Source organism: Balearica regulorum, chromosome 2 (genome assembly GCF_011004875.1).
Source record: "Balearica regulorum gibbericeps isolate bBalReg1 chromosome 2, bBalReg1.pri, whole genome shotgun sequence".
NCBI lineage: Eukaryota > Metazoa > Chordata > Aves > Gruiformes > Gruidae > Balearica > Balearica regulorum.
Window position 1 is genome coordinate 40,864,720 of NC_046185.1, and position 22,694 is coordinate 40,887,413.

At 37.7% G+C, this 22,694-nt stretch overlaps 1 long non-coding RNA gene across 1 annotated transcript in view; it reads left to right on the forward strand.

The window, feature by feature from the left end:
- LOC142600362 (uncharacterized) overlaps positions 1-18,577 on the forward strand; it is a 38,886-nt gene extending 20,309 nt beyond the window's left edge. The window contains exons 4-6 of the long non-coding RNA XR_012833810.1: positions 11,265-11,618; positions 12,228-12,282; positions 16,995-18,577. This is a non-coding gene — a long non-coding RNA (uncharacterized LOC142600362). The remainder of the gene's footprint in view (positions 1-11,264; positions 11,619-12,227; positions 12,283-16,994) is intronic.
- The last annotated feature ends 4,117 nt before the right edge of the window (positions 18,578-22,694 follow it).

Genomic DNA, 22,694 nt, shown 5'->3' on the forward strand with positions numbered 1-22,694 from the left:
TAACCTTTGTGCTTAATTAAAGTAAGATTTCCCTCTATACTTTCTAATGTATTTATGTCCACTGACAGTCAGGCACACTGTTTCCTCACTCTCCAAACTTTCTAGGGCATATCCATAGAAAATCATTTGCCTGTGGCCTCCAGTGTCCCACAAAAACACATCTTTTACTCTTCTCTTTCCAACTAAATTAGTAACTCTAATTTATTCACAGTATTTTAGATGCCAGTGTTTTCTGCTTTGTGTTTGTTCACTTGTTATTCTTCTGCATGGCATTTTGGATGATACTACTCTGTAATCCTGTATCTCAGCCCCCAGTCCCAAATGCTACCTTTCACAGAATTAACACTCCGCTTTTTCAATTATCCAGGATACTCTAGTCAAATCCCACTTCCATTATGATAAACCAAACCAGTTAAAGCTGACTTATCTGTCCGTTTACAGGGAGCTATGTTTTTAAACTGTTTTTTTTTAATTGTTCTGGGTTTGGTTTTTGATGGTTAACAGATTTTCCGCTGGCACATAGTTTCCTTTATGCTTTTTTTGGAACAGTATGTCAATTTTAGTTTTTCATTATGGTGTTTCTGAATTCTCCCTTCTTTTTTTTCCCCTTGTTGAAATTAATTTCCATTTTTCTAGATCTTCTTTAAGTAATTTAATATTTGATTCTGTGAGAATGGATTTTTGCTGTAATTCTGTGCCATTTCCCCTCAAATAATACTCAAAGACTTCTCTGAAATGTTCGTTCTTTAGCTGATGTAGGAGTCCTCCTATCCCAATGCAAAAATCTTTCAACTATTCATTAGATTATACCTGTGAGTAACTAAATCTGCCACAGTCACTTCTCCTAGAGCAATCTGCATTAGGTAAATGAGACTCTTAACATTTCAGCTCCTCCTGCCTGGCTAGTTAAATGTTAAAAGGGGCAATTTTAAAACTAGAGATCTATTGACTTGAGGCACGTAAAAACCCTCATGCCATAGCTTGCATGGGTACTGGTCGATTTTCCAAAAAACAAACAAAACATGACTGCTACAATCCTGTTATCCACCCCTTTTACCTCTTTCTTTGAGTTCCAATCCTGAAAGAAATAGAACATTTGTAAGTATAGTTTGGCTTCCCCTTAGAAGTCCTGTGGCTATCCCACTAACCACTTACAACATAGAAATTCTAAAATATAATTGAATATTGATCTTTCAAAAAACCTTGTTCTGCATCAGTCAGCACTTCACAGTGAGCCCACTGGCTTAGAAACGTGTTCCAAAGCCACAGATCTAGAGAGACTTAACCCCAAAGGGCCAAATTAAGAACCAGTAGCTTGCTGAAACTGTAGTTCGGAGATTGAAAATATAAATTAATTAGAAATTACTCTCCACACGGCATCCTCCTTTTCCTGCCTGCTGTAATTCTATGTACTATAAAGGCCACGTTTAAAAGGGAAGGACTGAATCAGGCTTTGTGCTAGTTTCTGGAAAGATACCCAAGATTGCCTGAGTTATGTGGGGCAAAGTGACAGCAACAGTGACATCTGCAGAGCTAGTACTGTCACTATCAGCAGCACAAATGTGTTCTTGCATCTTTTATGAGTTTAATTCAGCAGAGGATAGAATGGATCTTTTGACAAATTCTGTGCTACAATTACAAGTCTGTTGCTCAAAGAAAAGACTGTTTCTCAACTGAGAAATCAGAGACTTTGGTCATCTGTAGGCTGAACTGCTACAGTAATTTAACACAGAAGCAAGGAACATATAATCCAATTATGGGGAGTAATATCTAAATCACTCCTATTCCTTTTTTAATGGTTTGCTTTGGAATCCATTAGGACAAAAGGATCTTTATGTATGTAAAATATTAATAAAGTGAAAAATGGAAGTGATCAGACTTAGTCGCAAGTGAACAAAGTGCATTCATTTATGTTCCCTGTAAGTCTTGTCATTCTCGTCCAGAATATGTTGTCATGGTATCCAATATGGCCATCTCAAAAAAAGTAGTAATAACAAATGATGGTGGTTAGGGATATGTAGCAGATTACTTTTCTGCTTTGGTACTTAATGCGAGGTTGAACAGGCAAAGACAAAGGTCTGTTTCAGATGCAAAGGTACCAATATTCTGAGGCTGAACTCTGGAAAAGTGGGACCTAACGATGCTGAAAATACATGAAGTAGAACAAATGTTAGAGGGGATTTGGAGGGGTTTTTTTGGTTGGTTTTTTGTTTTTGTTTTGAGAAATGAATAAGCCTTAACTTATTATTAAAAAAATCTTGGATCTTAACTCCTATAAACCAGGTTAACATCTTTGAATTAATAGCAGTTATGTAGCCAGATTATACAAGTCAAGATTTTGAGCCCTTCTCAATTAAGAAAGCCTTCAGATGAGACCTTGGTTGTGTTTGAGGTCAAAAAAAACCTTTGCAGCTTGTGGCCAGAAACAGGCTGCTGTCCCAAGTTTGCCAACATGCAAAAGTACGGTGATTTAATTTCAAATGTTACATTAAATTTGGTTCGCTAAGACTATGATAAAGGAAATGTTTATCAGAGTCTCCCAGTCTTTTCCTGGCCTGAGACTCAAGACCAAATATTCTGGCCAATATTAAGGGTGTAGAATTACTTTCATATGAATGACATGAATGGAGAGATTAGTTGTCTTGAGAGAATTATTTTTCTGTCCCAGACCTTTAGAAATGTTTTCTAGGGTGCTGGGAAATCAGTGGCTAGTCCAAAAGCAAGACAAAGGGAACAGTTATAAATATCCCTCTCCTTCCAAATCCTGCAGAAAAGATGGCAAGATTAACATATATGTGGCTGCATAATTTTTTTCTGCTGTCAGTCACCCTTAATCTCTTCCTATCTTAGGGAGGCAGGAAAACACAAGGATTTGAAGGGCCAATTCAAAGGGCAGGATGGCAATCCATTTTGCTTAACTGTAAGACTGCAACTGTGAATGGAAAGAACATTCAAAAAAATCTGCATATCACAACCTTAATGTCATGACAATAGCAACCACCCCCTTGCCCAGCTAAGCCTTCCATTGCTGCTTTCAGAAGAAAGATGATCTCAGCCTTGCAAATAGAAATGTTTAGCTGTTCTTGTCCCAATAACAAACTCGGAGCTTAACATAGTTACTTCCTTGAGGCTATTCTAATTTACATCGAAATCTTCCCCAAAACATCTAACTTTTAGCCATCAGCCCTGCTAAGTTCCCTCTCTAGTCAATGGAGAAAGACAGATCTTCAGAAAGCAATTCAGAAGCTCCTTCAGATAGTAGTTTGACTTGTCTTGCTCCATGAACTGTATATGGAGCCAGGATTTTTACCTTGGGCAGTAGGAAATCATCTTCTTTGTGTTCTGGGCTTTATTTTAGCAGGTAACAAGCAAGTGATGAATCAGTGGTACAACCCAATAAAAGCTGAAAGTTTTGATTTTCTAGAACTTCTCTTGTAAATCTTCAGTTAGGGATTGTGGTACCAATGAGAGGGAAAAACCAAGTCATATACACATAAACAGACTACGTATCTCCCACAATATCCACAATCGTAACTCTGAATATAATCCTTGCCAACAAACAAGGTCTGACTGTGAAAGGTGTTTTAGAATTTCTGAAGCACTTAGTAAATTGTCAATTCATAAAAGAACAATGTGACAGATTTTGTCCATTTTTATCCACTCTAGATAAAAAAAAGGAACAACAGCTACTTAAAATGTTTTGCTTTTATCATCTTTAGGAAAAAAAAACAAACTTGGAATCACTGTCCAGTCCCAAGGGATACTTATTCTGTGTCCAGTGTGACCCTAATTATAAAGATAATGTAATGAAGAAATATTCCCTCTCTTCTTTCATCTGCACAGTGGTAATCTGCAGAAAATTGCCTTCAGCTGTAGATATATGTATATATGTTTTCTAACCGTGACCTGTGTTCTTGTAATAGCACACATTTTTAATGCATCCTCTCATGAACAGCAACTAAGAAAGGAGAATCTGCCATGCTGTTAAGAAAGTACCAAGTAGCCCAAAGTCTACACCAGATACCAGCTTAATTTAACATAAGTGAAAAAACCACCCCAATGCAAAAGGGCACCAGCATTGATAGTAGTGTGAATTGTAAATGGTTGTGACCTTACTCCAAAATAAAGTACATAGCAAGCTTGCATACTCCAACGTAGTAGTTGCAAGTCTGACTAACACTGTTCATCAATATTTCCATGTGTTCGTGACTTCTCGAAACTTAAATGCCTCAGTTACATTTTCTGATTCATAGGGGTTTTTTTTTTTCACACAAATTTCACAGAAGAATTCAGTCTTTTTTTTTTTATCATGTTGAATAAAAAATATTTATTCTCATAATAATTTATTTTAAAATTTGTTGCAATCCTAGAACCAAAGCAGTAGGTGGTAAGCAAGATGAAATTTGGCAGGGTAGGAGCTCTGAATTGTGCTCCCAAACTTCATTTTGATTTATTCAGTTTGCTTTGCTGGCGTACTGAAAAAGTCATGCAATTCCATAAGGAAATTTAAAAAAAAAAAACCCTCAGTGCTGTGCACTTGCATTAGTTCTTACTCTTGAAGCGGTGCCTTGTAGCTACATCCTTATAAATGACTAGCTTCTCAGTATCAAGAGATTTCTCAGCAACACTTGTGTGATCAAGTATAAAAATCAAGGCATACTCCTCAATTAAGGATATTTTTTCAAATGTCTGAGGATGTCTTTTTCTCCTTCTGGTTATTAGCATTTTAGCAAGGAACCTAAGGTCAGTTTTCATTCAAATAACAAACAAATTTCAGTCAGACTACAAAAATTTAGGACTTAATTGAATATAAATGTATAGCACATGAACTCCCTTCTTTGTGGGCAGCAGGATGGAAGAATATTGCAGAGGTTTTCTAGCTCATTACCAGAAACCTTGGTGTTGCAATCTCGGTGGAAGGAACCTGGCAAGCAGGGAACGTCATTACTCAGTCTATCTTCCTGCCTCTGAAGGACGGTAATATTTATTGATTCTCAGGAAGAAATAAAGGGAACTTATAAGCAGGAGTAGCAGATGAAATCAGTAGACTACTGGCACTGAAGAAGAAAAACTGAAAAGCAGTATGTTGGCAAAAGGCCAGCATAACTACAACTGAAGAGCAGAAGGCATGTTTCTAGACAGGAGAACAGTGAAGAGGGGTCATGAATTTTGCCCTCCTGCTTCAACCAGATTGCTCACATGGTCTGATTTAGTTGCTACTAAGTCTGATCTTTCCTTGTCATTGTGCTTGGTGTATTTGCACCCTAGTATTTGGCAGACCTTGTAAAGCAATGTTCTTTGATTTCAACCATGCAAATGACAACTGGAACACGCCAAGGGCTGGGACGTAGGCTTTGGGCACACATGCTGGCTGAGCGTGCGATCAGGCAGCCCCACCTCCCTAAGCAGCCCTCTGCAATAAGAGGGGTCACAAAATTTACCCCGTGTACATTGAAAACAAAGTGAAAAGTTTACAGCAAAGATAGCTGAGGAGGTGAAGACCTTTCTTAGCACAGTCTTTTGGGACCTGTTAGCTCCACCCCTAACCTTTGCCATACACTTTTATTCCTTGCAGGCTCCAACTGGGGAGGTGATGATGGAGAGTTCTCCAAGTTAATCCTTTTGTTTCCACTGACTTGGCTTTTAAAGCCTGCACTCTGACCTCCAGAAATGAGAAAGAGGGATTTGGTCTTGGTGATGGATCATGAACTAGAATCACAGTAAAAAGTGTACTGAAGTTGCTTCTGGATGGCCAAAATTTGGTGAGAGTTCAGAGAGATGAGTAATGTGAAAAAAAAAAAAAAAAGTTGCACGACTCCACTAGCTATACAGCTTCATATTTTAGTTTTTCTCTAAGAGTAAATACAATAAAATTCATGTGCTAAGGTTTGTGCCACAGTTGAAAGTCAGGCACTGTACAAGACAGTATTACATGTGATCCCATGATCACAAGGAAACTTCCCTGTCTTTCTTGCCTGGTGTCATACCCTGCAGGATACTGTGTTTATGCTGCCTAATATAGCGTTAAGAAATCTTTTGTGCTGGATTAAGTACTATCTTCCTGCATAGAAGGATAATGCACTGTTTTTGAAGGCTATGCATTATTAGCATACAGGAAAAGATTTCAGTTAAGTCTCTTTCCTCCACTGTAGCTTGCTTGCAATCCGTTCAGATAAGCCTTAGCCTCCTGCTGTCTCAGTTTCCCCTTCTGTGCAGCGGGGACGTACACCTGCCTGCTGCTGCTGTGCAAGCAACGTGGTGTGCACGTGAGATGGTGCGCTGGCTGACAGCTAGGTTACCCAAGTAAGTCTACCTGCACCTGCAAGACTTGGTGCCGTGGCGGAGTCAGCTGGTACAGTAAGAAATATTAAACTGGAAGCTCATCAGCTCAAGAGAATATGATCTCCTATACTTGCAAATTGGGTTCTGGTAAGTGCACTGAACGAGTCAAGGCACCTTTCTGATGCTCATGTTATATGAGATCCAGTTTATAATGTTGATCTGTATCGAGTCGGGACGTGTGACCTCTTTTGTCTGATGTGGGCTCTCTACTATAATCTATACCTTCATTATCTCAAGTGCAGGATAACTGTAACCCAGTCTTGCTGTCAAGTCACAACTAAAAACTGCTGTGAACTGAAGGTGACTTGAAATGCAGCCATGCAATTATTAAGTAATGTGTCATGCAAGGAGCACAGTGCATTACACCAATTGCTTTGGGAGTGCACTCATCGTCGGCAAGAAGGGAGGTTTAAATTCATATCCTTGGTTTTGACCTTTGTCTCCTGAAGTGGCTCAGGACCAACCTGTCTGAAGGGACATTTATTTCTCTGTGCTGTGTGCTACAGTTGTGATTACAGGTACTGGAGCTGGGGCCAGCTTAAGTTTTAATAGGTCTGAGGTGCAAACTATATTTTGTATGAGCACTTCTTACCTTTATATTTCTTTTCCAAGAGGCTGTTCTTCACAAGCACGGGGAGGAATATTATCATGATTCATACATTTAAGCAGGGTGGATGATTGTTCATCTGGTTTGACCTTCTGCATGGGAATGGTCCTTCTACTCTCCCCCAGAATTCCTGCATGATGTACGTACACACATACATATGCAGTCAGACCAGAATACGTATTTTACAGTTCCACCCAGCCTCAAAGTAAGAACTTTTGGTGATATGGAATTTACTGTGTGCCATGAGAAGTTGCTGAAATTGCTACTTTTCACTCTGGTACCTGGATGGGTTTGTTTTGTTGATGCTATATGAGCAGGTACGTTGCCTGCTCTAAAATTTTATTTAAAATATGATTGTTGTTAATATTTGTGAAGCGTATAGGATTTTCTAAAAATAGAAATTTGCTCAGCTACCAAAACCTAGATGAACAAAATATCTGAGGTTGTTTTGTTGAAATAAGTCTGTGAATACAGTTTGATTGCTGTGACCAAGTTTTCTTTTATAGTTCTCTCGGCCTTTATATTTTCTGAAGCCATTATAAATATTTCAGCCACTGTGTGGAATGAATTTTAATTTTGGAAAAACTTATTGTATAGCTTAAATACTTATAAAAAGTTATGTAAGGAAACTGTTGCTATTACTCCTTTAATGAATCAGAAATAAAAGTGATGATATGCAAGGAACTGTGATCCTTTGACGCACTAAAAATTATTCCACTAGGTGGAGAACTTGCATCAAGTATGCAACTAAAAATGTGCGCACTAACTGACATGCTAGCCACTGCTGCAAAAATTAAACTCCTAATGACTGAACAGGTTTTGTATCATACTTTCCTTTTATCATTTCTGCTGAAGAGCACTTTTAAATCTGTAGCATAGAAATTCTGTGAGGTTGTAGAACCCTATATTAATTTATGTTTAAAAATTAATAAAAGGATTAACATATATTTCTTGATATATTAGCTGGAAAAGTTGATTTCAGTAGTTATCAACTTTTCTATGAAATGTACTAATTTAAAACATTTTTCTTCACCATCCAGCTCATTCTAATGAGGTGCTGACAATGCAGACCATCTAGAGTTAGAAACAGTGAAAAATCTTTTATTTTTAAAAAATCCTATTTAACTGGATCCCAGTTAATCATAAACTAAGGCAATGTTATATTTTATTATTTTCCCTGGTTCTGTCATGGCCAATATTAAGTTATCAAGTTCCTCAGAACTAGGAAGAGCACAAATGCTGAAAAAAGGGAATATTTTAATGTGCCTTTTTGTGTTGGATATAGGTACCAACCATTAAGTACAATTAGGACTGGGGTTAACTTTGGAGTTTCTGCAGATTCAGGAGCCAGGTGCATTGCAGTATTCTGTAGGTCCCATGCAGGTGGGAGGAGAATAAAGAGTAATGGAGCCAGTTTTTCTTAATCTGCTGGAGACAAATTTGCCGGGAATTTGCGATCTTCACATTTGTCTGCTGAAAATAATTAAAAAGTGGTATATGGTTTATGTAAGAGTTAAAGTGAAAAGCTTCTAGGACCCACATGTTTAGAAGAGGACAATTCAGAAAGGGCCATTGCTTGTTTGGGTGCGCTAGCCAACATTAAGCTTCAAGGTGTGTTTTGAGTTGGCATTTGGGAGTGTAAGAGAGAATTGGAGTTTGTTTTCTCAGGGGAGTGAGGAATAAGGAATATGACAGAAAGGGGTAAATGCTCGATATCCTTCTTTACTATTTATGTGTTTAATTAATGCAACTATTATAGCTGGGATTTGGGAATTCAAGTCTTCAAGATATTTGTTCATGTCTCTATTCTGGTGGCCTGACAGAGTTAGGAAGAGGGCAGGTAATGACAGGGTAGAAGGTTGGATGTACTCTTTTATTATGCTCTTAACCCTGCGAATAATTAAGGTCAGACATAGGGTTTGGAACTGGATTTTCAAGACTCCAGTTTATAATATATTCTCTGTGGCCTGCAGAGAGTTCAGCAGACAAGATTAACAGGTGCTGGTAAAGGCAAATGCTGTGTATTTTATTGTTTGTATGCATCCCAGGTTATAACTAAGATTAGGGCTAGTGGTGGGCTACGTGTTAGGTTAAAGCGCTAACTTGCTTTAAATTTAAGACTGAGGTTAGGTTTCAGGTTAAGAGGCATTCTCCCTTACCGACACATTCCTTCCGAAGAGCCCAGACCTTTGCTGCATCCTATTATTCCTAAATTGTTGGAAATGGGCACGTTTTGGAAAGAATCGTTGTACATTTTCTTGTAGAGGCTAGATTTATACAGCTGTACTGGCTAGGGTTAGTATTAGAAATTGGGAATCTAAAGTTTACTGTTCCCCGTTTATGGGTGGATTCTCCTGGGACTAGGGAAATACAAAGATGACGTGTTTCTCTATGGGAATATGTTTTTCTTTCACTTTCATTGCTGCTCACTGCTGGTGTTGATGCTAGCATTAGGATTGGAGCTAGGGTTAAAGTTTTGGGCTTAATGCTTAAAGGAACCTATCTATTGTTTACATTCTAGAGGGTCTAGATCAGTACAAATAGAGAAAATGGTTGGATGGGCCAATCCTTTATGTTTTCATTTACTTCTGGGCTTCCTTCAATTCATTCATATAATTAACTTTTGCATTAGGATTTGCACTTTGTGTGATTTACAAAGCCAGAAAGAATTAATATTTATTTATACTAATAATTACTATAAAATAATAGCTTTCAAAAATTATTAAATAATATAGGGGAGAACACTAGAAGGGACTCCTGCAAATAATTAAGTTTAGATTCAGGATTGGAAGTTAATTTAGAGCTTAGAAATCTAAAGTGTCAAAAGTACAGTATATTCTGCTCTTATGTAAGGTCTACCCATGTTTGGGAAAGGCAATTTCTTAAAGATATTACTGGAATTAGAGGCCATATCTAATTAAACATAATTAAGATAGAATTTAGGGCTGGAGTTATTTGGAAACCCAATATTTGAAGAACCAAGTTTGTTATGGCATTTTGTAGGGCCCTCTGGGGCAGAAAGGGGGCATTGATCATTAGGGGGCAAAACATTATTTTCTTCCCACCAATGAAAGGGAATCCCTGCCAGGAATGAAAGTCAGAGCCAGGGTGAGGGTTCGATAGCCCCCAGCTGCTCCTGGCTGGGGTGGTGGGATAGGACAGGCTGCCAGACTTGCCCCACCACCCTGGGAGTGCCCTGGGATTGTGTCATCCTGTACAAGCACTGCAAGAACTAATGTGAGACAGAAGACGTGTGACAGTGGTAGCTGAGATTTAGATTTTCTTGTAGTGCATGAATTTGCCTCGTGGGCATGATGAAGGCCTGCATTAGGGTTGGGGAATGTGAAGATATTCTCATATTATCTTGTTTGTTCCTTGTTTCCATTTCTGGGCCTCATTTTTCTTGATGAGCCATCATGCCCACCTCCCTTTGGAAGCTGGCAATTATTTCATAGAATCATAGAATGGGTTGGGTTGGAACAGACATTAAAGATCATCTAGTTCCAGCCCCGATTTACATTTCACCCAAATGTAAATCCAGGCCCAGTTGATAATTTGCTTTAGGGTATCTCCCAGACAGTTTAGCAGAGGGCTGCACTGAATGTGACTTTGTCTGCCAGGACATGTGTCCAACACCCACTCGTGTCCCAAAATCCATCGCATCGTTCTCTAGACACACTGCATAGCACTGGTATTACACTGGTGGCCAGTGAGAAGGACATCTCATTATTTGTACACTTTGAACTGAAAAAACCCAACTACAGGAATTATGTTCATGGGTTGAGTGACAGCACATCTGGTTGAAAGGAGATGCAAGCCAGACAACGCTAAAGGGTAATAAACATAAGGAAAGGTGGACAAAAAGTCGGTCTGGTCTGATTGCCCTAGTGGTCTAAGGTCTCCCACTGGTGGATCCACAGTGGTGGTGCACGCACAGCAAAGGCCGCTGACCAAAGGCTTCACTGTTGTTTCAAGAAACCATCAAAATCATGTACATCAACAGGACTGGTAGAAGTGTAGACCTTAATGCATATTCTGTACTGTGGTATGACAGCCTTTTCTTCACTTGACCTGCAATGCTTACAGCATAAAAGATACTGTGAAAATTGGGGAGGGTGGACATCTCTGTTCTTTGGCAGATAAATGAATGGATATCTCCAGCCATTTAATACCCTTTTTAGCTTGTAGCAACCTTTAGTGACTTGTCTTATTTCCAGTTATTCTTTTCTCTCTTTTTCTTGTACAAGTTGAATAGTGACAGTGAGCAATGGACTGTTATGGACAGAATCTCTTAGGTTTGTTTGTTTGTTCTTAGCTTGTACATTGGGAAAAAGGTAAAAGGGTGACTGAGTCAGAGGGACTACCTGAAGGAGGAAGAAGATGACTTCTTCCCATGGGAACATCTGGGCACAGCTGGAGAGCAAAACTTTCATTGACTGGAGCCTGTGGGAGAAGAGCAGAGAGAGATTTGCAGCATGAGCTGGGCACTGCTATTCAGGGCAAGAGACTTCCAAGAGGGGCAGAGAGCGTCCGTAGGTAGGAAAAGAGAAATTTCCTGGGATCCACAGGAGACTGTGCAGTTTTCTTTCTTTCTTTCTTTCTTTCTGGTCCAGAAGGCCACTGATCTGGCTGTCACAAAGCCTGGACACAAGAAGGCCCATCTGCAAAGGTATGGAAGGCAAATGAGGAGTTTTTCACGAACTTTAAAAACTTTTTATTTTGTCTGGTTAAACCACCTTGGTTTTCCTGAGTATAAAAAGCAAAGGATTCAGTTTTCTAAGGAAAACTGACTTCTTTGAATTTAAAAGTCTTTTTGGTGGTTTTTTTTTTTTTTTTTTGGGGGGGGGGGGGGGCGCGTGGGTGTCATCACTACAGGAAAATCTATTTCAACCCATCCCAAAATCTGGTAAATGCAGATTGCTTCTGAGAAACCTAGATCTCAGCAACGCTTCTGACTTCTGCATTGTACCAGTTTTGGACCTTCTGGTTTGGTGATAATGAAATACAGTCTTTCTGCTTTTCTTTTTTGCTTTCTGAGAAAACATTTCCTGTTTGTTTTCATAAGTGCTTAAAAGTGTTCAGAAGTGTTTAACTGAGGCACATGTCAGAGTACCAAATTAACATGGTAGACGTAAGGAGTGCTATTGTATTTATATCTTACAAATAATCTCTACTTCATTATCTGCTTTTTGAAGGAATGGTTTATCTAGATATTATCATTTAAAAAAACAGTAGCTAACAATTGTGCTTTTTTTTTTTTCTTTTTTGCATGGTACAGCTTTGAAAAGGATTAATTGATCAGCAAAGTAAAAGAACCTCTAATTTTGACACAGGTAGGGAGGGTTTATTAATGTCTTTGCTATGTTGAGAATTGTTTGGTCCATTTTCTAGCACTATATTCCGTGTGTAAGAGTATTCTTGAGTCTTCCTCACCATAGGTTTTGCTCTGCCAGCTCTTGTAACCATTGTAACCGCCTGTGTGTGCCGGTACAGGTAATGCTAGAGGAGGCTGACATACTTTCAAATATTACATGATTGACAGAGAACAGAAAATAATTTATCTCGGTTGTGCTTCAAAGCAACAGAAGTGAGAGCCTAACTGAGAAAAAACCTCCTGTTTTCAGATCTCTCTGTATGGAAACATTCCAGATAACTGGCTACTCTGAGTAATTGTTTTCCATTTAATTAAGGTAGAAAGAAGAGATCAGGAGCCAAGATGTCCACAGACAGAGATAAAATCATGGGACACAAAGTTCAGGTGTAATGGCGGAGATTTTTGTTTTAAAGTGTGACATCTGTAGAACAAGTGAAAATTCACAAGGAGGAAGGTTGTGAACTCCTTCCTCTTATCACAAAGCAACTGTGTAAAAGTGACCTCAACAATACCGTTGCACAACACAAATGTGTAAGAAAAATCACTATCTGCTGGAAAGTAAAAGCCTTATTTTGTGTTCTGAAAACAGCAGATGCAAGCATCTTTTACCTTAACCTGTCAGTTCAAGCATATTTTCAAGCTGACACTTTTTGCTTATTTTGCAACTGGTTAAGAGAGTCTGCATGACTTATTCTGTGTAAGGGAAATACTGATTTTCAGTCCAAACGTACTTAATCAACTCCATGTTTTCATGAACACAAGAACATTTATTCAAGTCCCAGAAGTATTACTTTCCCAGGAAAATATTTTAACAGTCCAGTTTCACACTGGCGTTATTATATCCCATTTGATCAGTAAGATTAGTAATTTAGAACTAAAGAGTGACAGGAAGAAGTTCTATTTTCTTTTATTCTCTATGCCTGTATCTTCCATCAGTTAAAGAATTTTTAGAGACCATCTTCTCAATGTGGAGAACTCAGTAGTTAAGCAATTATACTATATATATGGAGAGTAAGGTGTGCAAGAGTGGGGTCTATGGAAGCCACTTGTCAGCACGCAATGATAACAAGAAATCCCAAGTGAGCATAAGCCTTGCTCCTTAAAAAAGCTAAGGCTCTCCATCTTCAGTAACTCTCTCCTGAATGAGATGTACTTTCTCAGAAATCCCTAAAGCAGGCAAGAGGCAGATCCAATACAATTTATTCAGTGTTGTGAAACACCCTCTGCCATATTCAAACTTGGTTTTCCCTCTTTGGTCATGGCAGTGCAGGGAGAGCTAAGAGTGGGTTTTATAGTTTCTTCTGATGAAACTTTTGCATATTGTATGAGGTAGTTGAATGGACTTAGACTGTTCAGATCTCTCCAGTCTATGAACTCCTCTCAAATTGCTATATGCAAAGTGGAGTCAGTTTAAGAGGACTAATTGAAAGAATTTTTGAGAAATGGTGATAATATATTCTCCAGGGAAGTGGGTGATGTAGTTCAAGTTGTCCTCTAAATTTTTAATAAAAGACGAAGACATTAAAAGGTGAAGACAAAAGATACAGTACTTTTTTCTTAATTTTGTAGAAGAAACAGGGAGGTTTTTTGTTTGTTTGTTTGTTTTGTTTTGGTGTTTTGTTTTTTTTTTTTGTGTGTGTTTAAGAACATGTGTCACATATGGCCTCACAAGAGAGAAGGCAATGGTACTTCTATAATTTGGGAATTCCCTTTGAGGACATAAGCAATTCTGGGTGTGCCCCAGATATTTTATTGGCAAAATTTAGGTATCTGGAAATGTAGGCATTTCCAGAGCGAGGAGTTGCTGAGTGAAGGCTTCAGGTAGGTGAGGTTTAGATTCAGTGTGTAAATCCTTGACCCTAATCTTTTTATGAATCTAGCTTTATATTCCCATCCTTGCTCTTGTGCTTCTGATTGCTAAATGGGAAAAGCCCAAAAGAGTGAGAACATCCCCTTTCTGTAATGGCAGGGTGAAATCCCACACAAATGGCAAGACACTCACTGACTTCAGTCATGCCAGGAATTCACATGTGGTTAAAAGATAACTGGTTTTGCTTTTATTGTACTTCTTTCCCCTTTGTTCATGAGCATTGGCAGTGAACCTAACATAATGAGACTTACAGAGCTTCCCTGGACAATATTATTAAAAAAAGAAAAAGGAAGCTGTCTAATGTATCTAATAATAACTGAATGATAGCAAACTATTCACATGGTTGTCTTTGTCAGCAGGGAATGTATTTAGTAACTAAAGGAGAGGGGCTTCCAATCTTATATTCCTATGAAATATGGAAAGCACTGAGCAACGAAGGATGGCAGAAGATATGCATATCCGTGTCGAACAATATAAGTAATCTTTCACTAGAAAAATTCTGAAATAGTTAACTACAATTCCAAGTTAATACTTGATAAGCAATTTATGAGTTAGCATAGAGATGACTTTTCCAGCCATTACCAATCAGTCTGTATTTATACACAAATAACATTTTTATGACAAAAAAAAGTAATTCAGATGTTTTTATGATGTTGTGTTTAACTTGACTCTGTCTAAACATTTTTCCATCCTTTCACCCACAAAAAGATTTATGTTGCTTGATCAGGAAAAAATGTTTATGCCAATATTCAGTTTTGTTCTCACACCCTTAAATATTTCCAAATGAAGGGTTGTGACTACTATGACTAATACTTTGTTTTCTGTTTGTTCTTTTCCAGACTATAGCACCAGGATTTGTTCTCACTTGTCATTATATCTTTTACATTACCTCCTTGTTTTGTTACTAATTAAAATATAGTTGTTTTGACCAAATTGTTCCTGCCAGTTACAACACAGCGCATACAGCAAAAGTTCTAGCACCTACATGTCTCATGGGATATTTTAAACTACAGTTTTACTTCAAATTAACTGATTATAAATTGACTCAGTATAGTTATTAGTTTTGTGAAATTGTTCTACATATGGCCTGCATGTTTGTTTGGCTACAGGCACTTCTCTGCTATTAAACCCAAATTGGTTGTGGTTTTGGGCAAATGTTTGTGCAATGTCCAAAGTGTTCTTCACAACAGTGTTAACAAGTAAGTAATTGGTTTACAAATTACCCTAAAATCTGTCTACTTTGGATAGTTCTCTGAGTTTATATTGCAGAATAGCACAAATTAGGTCCTTTATTAGAGAATGCTTTGGCTATTGAGCTGGGCTCTGTGTTGTGTATTCTTTTCCTCCTGCTTCCTTATTCCCTCATTTAGTAATACGCTTTACAGGAGATACTTATGAAGCAGGCATTTGAGTTTGTGCCATCACAATGATCAAGATTTTGATGCTGGATTTGGTTATATGCACTGGTTTATTCCAATTCCCATCCTTATGAGAAGCTACACTTGCTTAGAAAACTTGATTAAAAATATTTTTGCTCTTTGTTATTTGCTTTTTTATTTCTCAGTGAAGACAACAACTACTTATTGACAACAAGACTTATTGACTCTTTGACAACATTAATAAATATCTTTCTTGTTGCATCCCTCCGCTGGTTTTAGTTGTTTGTTCATCCCTCTCTAGTTTTGCGGTGTTTTGCTTTTTCATCACTGAGTCATACTGACTCACGTGCTACTTAAAATGCAAGATTTCCTTTTTCTCTGTAATTTCATATATTTTAGTTAGAAGTGTTAAAATCCCCATCCATTGCAAAGCACTCCATTTTATCTATGTGCTGGTATCTCTTGTGGGCACTATGCTTGGGATCCCATGAGTTGTCCTTCACCAGTGTCATTTCTCTCCCTTCAGCAAAGAGCGGGGCTTTCCTGAGGTCAGGAGAGGAAAAGGGTGGGCCTTTAAAGACCCTTTCTGCCTTCCTGCAAAGGTCACCTCCTGCAAGGTGATAAGAGCTTCTGGCTGTAGCTATTGTTATACAGGACGGCTCAGCTTCTGAGCAGAAAAGTGTCTAGGCAAGATAGAGGATGCAATGGCCCTTGTGCTGTTTCCCCCTCCAAGGCACTGCATGCCAAAGTCTGTTCTCAGCCCAGACTGGAAACTTTTGCACGGATCCAGTTATATGTAAATGTGTAGGACTCGGTTTCATAAATGGGATTCCAAACTGCTGCTAAAACCTCGCATGCTGAAATGTTAATATTTCATAATTAAGGATATTACACAGAAATTATGTTCTTATGTTATGTGTAATTTTTCCCATTCATCAAATTTTAGATTTTATTTTGCATTATTGTTTGGACGCATTTAAGTGTTTTCCATCCAACTTTGTTGAATAATTACTTATGTGTCATCTGTTAACGTCTGCTTGATGGCTAAACAGCCAAGTCCTGGCATCATAGCTAGGGATATTTGCTAGTTTACTGATGTTGCTTTCATATTCATTGTTTGTTCTGTAATGGCCCTTAAACATTTCCCATGCATATTTGGGCTAGAATGATTCTTTACATAATGCCTTAGAGGAAAACAAGGTTCTTCTAATAGCAATTAAAATTAGCAATGATATTAGGCTAAGAATTTAAAATCACATCTCACTCCTGTGCAAATTCCCTTTTATAATTTAAAAAAAAAATCAATTTTCAACAATGTTGTATACTTCATGCATAATACACAGCTTCAGTGATTTACTTCTTGTTTTGGCACAGGCACAGTTGAATGATATAAGAGCTAATTTTGTTTTTCTGCTTTAATAGCTTGTATTGTCTGCATAATGAACCCTGTCTGAGCTTCATCAGGAGAGTTACGCTGTTCATACACTTCTGTTTTAGTAAAAAATTTCCTGTTTGTTCTCTAAGAAGTTTATCTTATCTGCAGTCTGGAAGAAGACAGTCATTCACACAAGCATCAAGAAGAGACAACTCCAGAGAGTTGGGTTTTCTTGTTAAGGTGGCTGTTACCAAATGGATGCAGTAAATAGAAGTGTGGAACAAAGTTGTGGGATCTCTAATGGTATTGAAAGAAGTTCCCAGCCATGCTTCACATTTTGATAAATGATGCTGTGATGTTTCCATTAGGTCAGATGAGGAATGATGCCATACTTGGAGTGAGATGCTTAAAAAAGAAGAGGCTCTTTGTAGCCAGAGGTAGATTTTTTTTTTTTTTTTTTTTAAGAGAAGAATGACAAAGAAATAACAGTGAGGACTACCAGATAGATCAAGAATTTGAGATATCTAGACTTTTGGGATGTTCGACCATTTGGAAGTATTCTACAAATTGAGCTCCTTCCAATTTCCTCTATAAAGAAACAGTTCTAATTAAGAAATGAAAGGGGAAGCTGGGAGAAGCTTGTGTAACCTCCACTCTCAATGTTCATCATAAAATAAATACGGCAAATGAGGGTAAAACAAGAGTTATGAGTATAGCCAAAGGACCAAAGATCCTAGAAGAACAAATGAATGCCGTTAAGAGTAGGTTACAGCTGAAAGGCAAGAGAGCCACTGGAAGGCAGCAGAGGCAGGGAAAAGATCCTGTCGAGCAAGAGGCACTAGACGCTGAGGAATGATGGAGGTGCTCATATATTAACACAGGCCAACATATATTGCTGATGTATTTTTATATTTCTGAGAGGGAGGATAGTATGTTTTTGTTTGCCGGTTATATTAAGCTATGTAAGATTTACCATAAATGTTTATAATAAATCATTATATGTTAAAAGGATAAAATTTAGCTTAAAAAGAAATATCTTTTGCATAGAAAGTCTTTGTAAGATTAGTAAGTGGATCAAGGCGTAGGAAAATTATTTTTGTAGTAATAAAAAACAGTATAAGTGCACGCCTCTGCCTGCCTGGATTCAAATTGAGGGTTTAGATCCTAAATTTACAGCGAAACATAGTCGCAGAAAATAAACAAAGTCAACATTGAACACCCAGACTTTGCTTCATGCATTTGTGTTTTCATAAAACTCAGAGGTTTGTCCGCTGGGTTATGTAGGTAGAAAAACAAGTTAAAACTCTCAGTGTAGTCATTTCACTCTTTTAGATGGGATTCCTAGAAGCTAAACTGCAGTGAATACCAGCTGGAAATCAGAGGATGAAAGAAGAGGAAGTGCTCTCTGGGGACTCACGTGTGACAGACACTCAAACAGGGCTTGCAAAAGCAGAAGGCCATCTCTAGTGCTGAGGTAAAGCTAAGCCCTACCCTTCTTGAAACATGTCGAGAGAATGGATATAGATTAAGCGATGCCATGCAGTGTTTAGACATTTTCTGTAAATCCCTAACAATTGTATCTATCTAACTAAGCAGATTCTAGCTATGAGATTTGGGAAAACAAAGCAACATAAAGAGCAAGGAAAATTGGCTGATGATATTTTTGTTCACGTGCTTCTGGTTAGAGTCATTCGTGTGTCTCCATCCCAAGCACTCTGTGAGAATAAACACCGATCAGATGCACTGTGGAGAATTTTTGTAGGCACTGAGAGTGATGATATTGCTTTCTGCAGAGACATCTTGATGAGGCCTCTGTCAGAGAGCAGATGAAATACAGCTGGGCTAAGTTCCAGTGTGACAAATCCAATACTTTAAGCTTGCATCCATTTTACTATCAGTAGGTAGTTTTTTCTGTTTATAATAGCACTGTTTGTCATATAGGTATGAGGATATGTAGGAAAGATGGAGCACTTCAAGTTAAGAGGACAAAGACTTGTTCCTTTACTTTTATTCAAGCAAAACCTGGATGAGTCAGAGGGATTTTTCTTGCATGGATACTATCTGAAGAGTACTTTTTGCATGAAGCTGAAGTTATAAAAACAACATCAGCAATAGGGTACAAATAATTAATGCAAGTAAGTAATATTAAGCTTATAATATCTCTTCCTTTACAGTTTGCATATTTCTTACTCTGGTGTCCAGATGACCTGGACAATCTAAGCAAACACCACTCCTAAAGAAAAATTTGGCCTGAAGAAATAAGCAGTTTTTCCTACTCAGCACTCAGAGCTCTGTACCTCAGTGCCCACCTGTGGAAGAACTGAAATTGCAGCTATACCTATGTGACTTCTGGGACTGGAGGAAAATGATTTCTGACGTGCCCTCCTCAACTTCAGAAATTGCTCCTGACCTTAGTCCTGGATTATTTTCTCCCTCAGGGCAGACTGGAAAACCTCTCTTCTCCTTTACTCCTTTTCAGGAGTTGAAGGAAGCAATGCAAAGCAAGAATGAAGTTACGGGATGGTCTTTGTGTGATGATTACTGGGGATGGGATGAAGGGAATGTTAAGGAATATGTTGCTTTGGATATCTAAAGTGATAGAATGGGTTCATATTAATTTCTATAAATAAGAACAAAAGATATACACTGAAATAAATATTTGAAAGGAAATTAAACTACTTTGAGGATATTTCCTTGACTAGTGTTTCAGTGAAGTTATGGCCAATGCTACTGCTTCATCCTGAATTGCAGTGTGGAAATGTTTTCAATGTAGAAATTCAACAGGAAAAAGAATGTCTTTTCCCAGATCTTTCCAACATTACACAGAAACCATACACTTTTCTCTGCTTTAGCAAAATAGAGCTTGTCCATTATATTGTGTGAACCTTTGATATATGTTAGCTAGAGAATGTGCATCAACTAAAACATGAGTCATGGCAGCCTGTGGTAATAAAGTCATGTTATCTCTGGGTGATGTGGAAGAGAAGTGGTACAATTGGCACTCAGGGGCTCCAGATTTCTATATACTATGGCAAGCTGCCACTCTTTGACAGAAAGAGAATGAAGTTCTAATATTATAAATAGAGTGACTTCTCTGTCCAGGCTTGCAAAAAACAAGCACTCTGTAGTATTTACTGAATATATATTTTGGATACATTCTATTCCTCTTCATAATAGCACTGCTGTCATGCCTCTCGGTATGACTTAAGAAATAAGTGTGCTCATGATGTACAATTCCCCAGTATGACGGTTTAATAAACAGTCTCAGACAACATTCCTGTAAATATTCCTATTCATTCAATGAAGACAGAAATGAACCATATGAACAGTCAACAAAAAAAATGTCAAGTATTGTATTAGATATTATATGTATGCTTTTGAAAGTTCAATGTAAGGAAATGCAATAAATCTAGGACCACCTTCAAACAGCTTAACCAGTTAAATTTTTGAGCAGTAGTGCTCTCTATTAGCAAGGTGCCACTGAAGGTTTAGAGTTGGCCAATAAGAGACAACAGGCCCAGGGATTTAGGCAAAATTTAGGTCAAATGAATATATCTATAAAGCACATTTCAGGAAACATTCTAAAAAGTAAATCCAATTGTAGCACAAGCTACAGCTTAGCAGATTCAACACCCTATGCTTCACTATGAGAAAGTCATCTGAAGAGCAAATGTTTTTATTCAGAGGAGAAACTAATTCTAAGAGGTTTGGGAAGCCCATTTTGGAGCTTTTTTTTTCTTTTTTTTTAAAGATCAAAAGGCTGTTTTAAGATTTTGGGCTAAGACTTTTTGATTACCTTATTAAAATAAAAAAATTAGTAATTAAAAGTGGTTAAAAACATGATGTCAAATGTTTTGTTTAAAAGCTATCATAACAAAATACTTAGTGCTTTCAAAATAAGGAATTTCATTAAAAAGGAAAATATGAAACTGAAATATTGTGACCTTTTTTATTCGTCCCAGTCAGTCCCTGTTTCTGGCTGAATTTATTAGCTGATTTTATCCAAAGTTCCTTAGTTCCAGTGCCCCATAGTTCATTTACTTTACACAAAAGCTTATTTGCCCAGCTCTGAAGTCAATCTTAAATCTCACCTCTTTTGTAACTACTCCTTGGAAACAGACCAAATTTCTAAAGCTTGCAAGATTCAGAGAAGGTAGTTTGGGAAAAGACTGTACTCTCAAGACCTGTATTTTTCTCTTTTTCAGAGAAAAAAATGCTAATGCTGTGATACCTAGTCAGATGGTGATAGTTGGTGGGTGCAGTTAATATGTTGTAATAATGTAATATTTCATATCCCGACCTTTGAAAATTGATGTCATATATATCCTGCACATAGTAAAAGTAACAGTTTCACAAAGATTGTAGGAGTTCCTGAAACATTTTGCTCAATATCAATGTGTATTTTGCACCAGCAAAACGAAGAGAGAGATTTTATGGAAAAGGATGAGGTTTTCCAGAGCCACTAATTATTTTTTGGCTTTGGTAGTCAAAATACAATGTATGAAAGATGTCTATTTTTTTCCATTTCAGAAAGTGAGAAGCACGTCTCCTCAAAGTGTTTTCAACTTAAGACTCAAAAAACCAAGCCAGATTTTACAAGATTTTACAGACCATCATAAGCCTAGATGTATTTTTCCTACAATGTTACAAAATCTTGGTTTGATTTAATTGACTGCACAGCATTTGTGATTATTATACTGATCATCCCTTTACTTGTATGGCATCACGCCTGCACATTGTGCTTTACGTATGCAACAAGGACACTGCCTATTACCTACAACCTCTGGTCTGGAGCGGTTCAGCATAGAAAGCAGAGTCTGCTCCCGTGTTGGGGAGATCTTGGCTCCCTTTCCCTGTACCTACGTGGGCATTTCCATGCAGCTGATATATGCAAGTGAAAGCAGGTGATCTTACTGCCATTCTTTCATCGGGAATCTCAAAAACAGAGAGGAGGCAAACCAAAGCAGTGCCATAGAAATAAGTTTTCAGGGATATTTTCAACCAGTGCATCCCTAAGATGCCTTTGAGTCTCCCCCCCCCTCTGCTTTCAACCAATGCAGCTGGATTACATGAGCTATTTTGGCTGTACGTGCAGAGCTACAGAATGTATTACATTTGATTATTAAAAAAATTCTTCTACCATCTTTTTCAGACTGATGAAAATAATGTTTGATTCTAAACTAAGTGAAAGTGAGTTAGTGGCAGAGGTATTGCACTGAAATGTCATTGCAGAGAAGTAATAATTAAATGCCTTTCAAACACCAAGTCCTGGAGCAACATCATTTAAAAGCTGTGCCTCCTGAAGCCCACTATGAAGTATTTATAACAGAGAGACTGAATGGTAGTCGGACTAGGCACTGACAGTCTAAAGTAAATGAAAATAATTGAAGGAAGCAGTATAGTATACAGTACAATTTATAGAAAGTCAGGATTGAAATAGGTGAGGATTCAATGTATACACTAAATTCTATACATTGGTGACTATTTAACATCTTGTGTCTCTCATGTATTTGTTTTATTTACTGTGAAAGCTAGAAAGGAAAATGATCATAAAATATTTAAGAGTCAGCGTAAATGGAAAAAATGTTTTCCCAAGATAATGGACTCCTCCAGCTATTAGGCAATGAAGCAAAGTAGAAACATTTATTTTCTGGGCAGAAGGCATTGCTTCTGAGATAAATTTCTATGATAATGAACCTAAAGGAGCCATACAATATAATTAATCCAAAGGTATCTGCTTTTATACA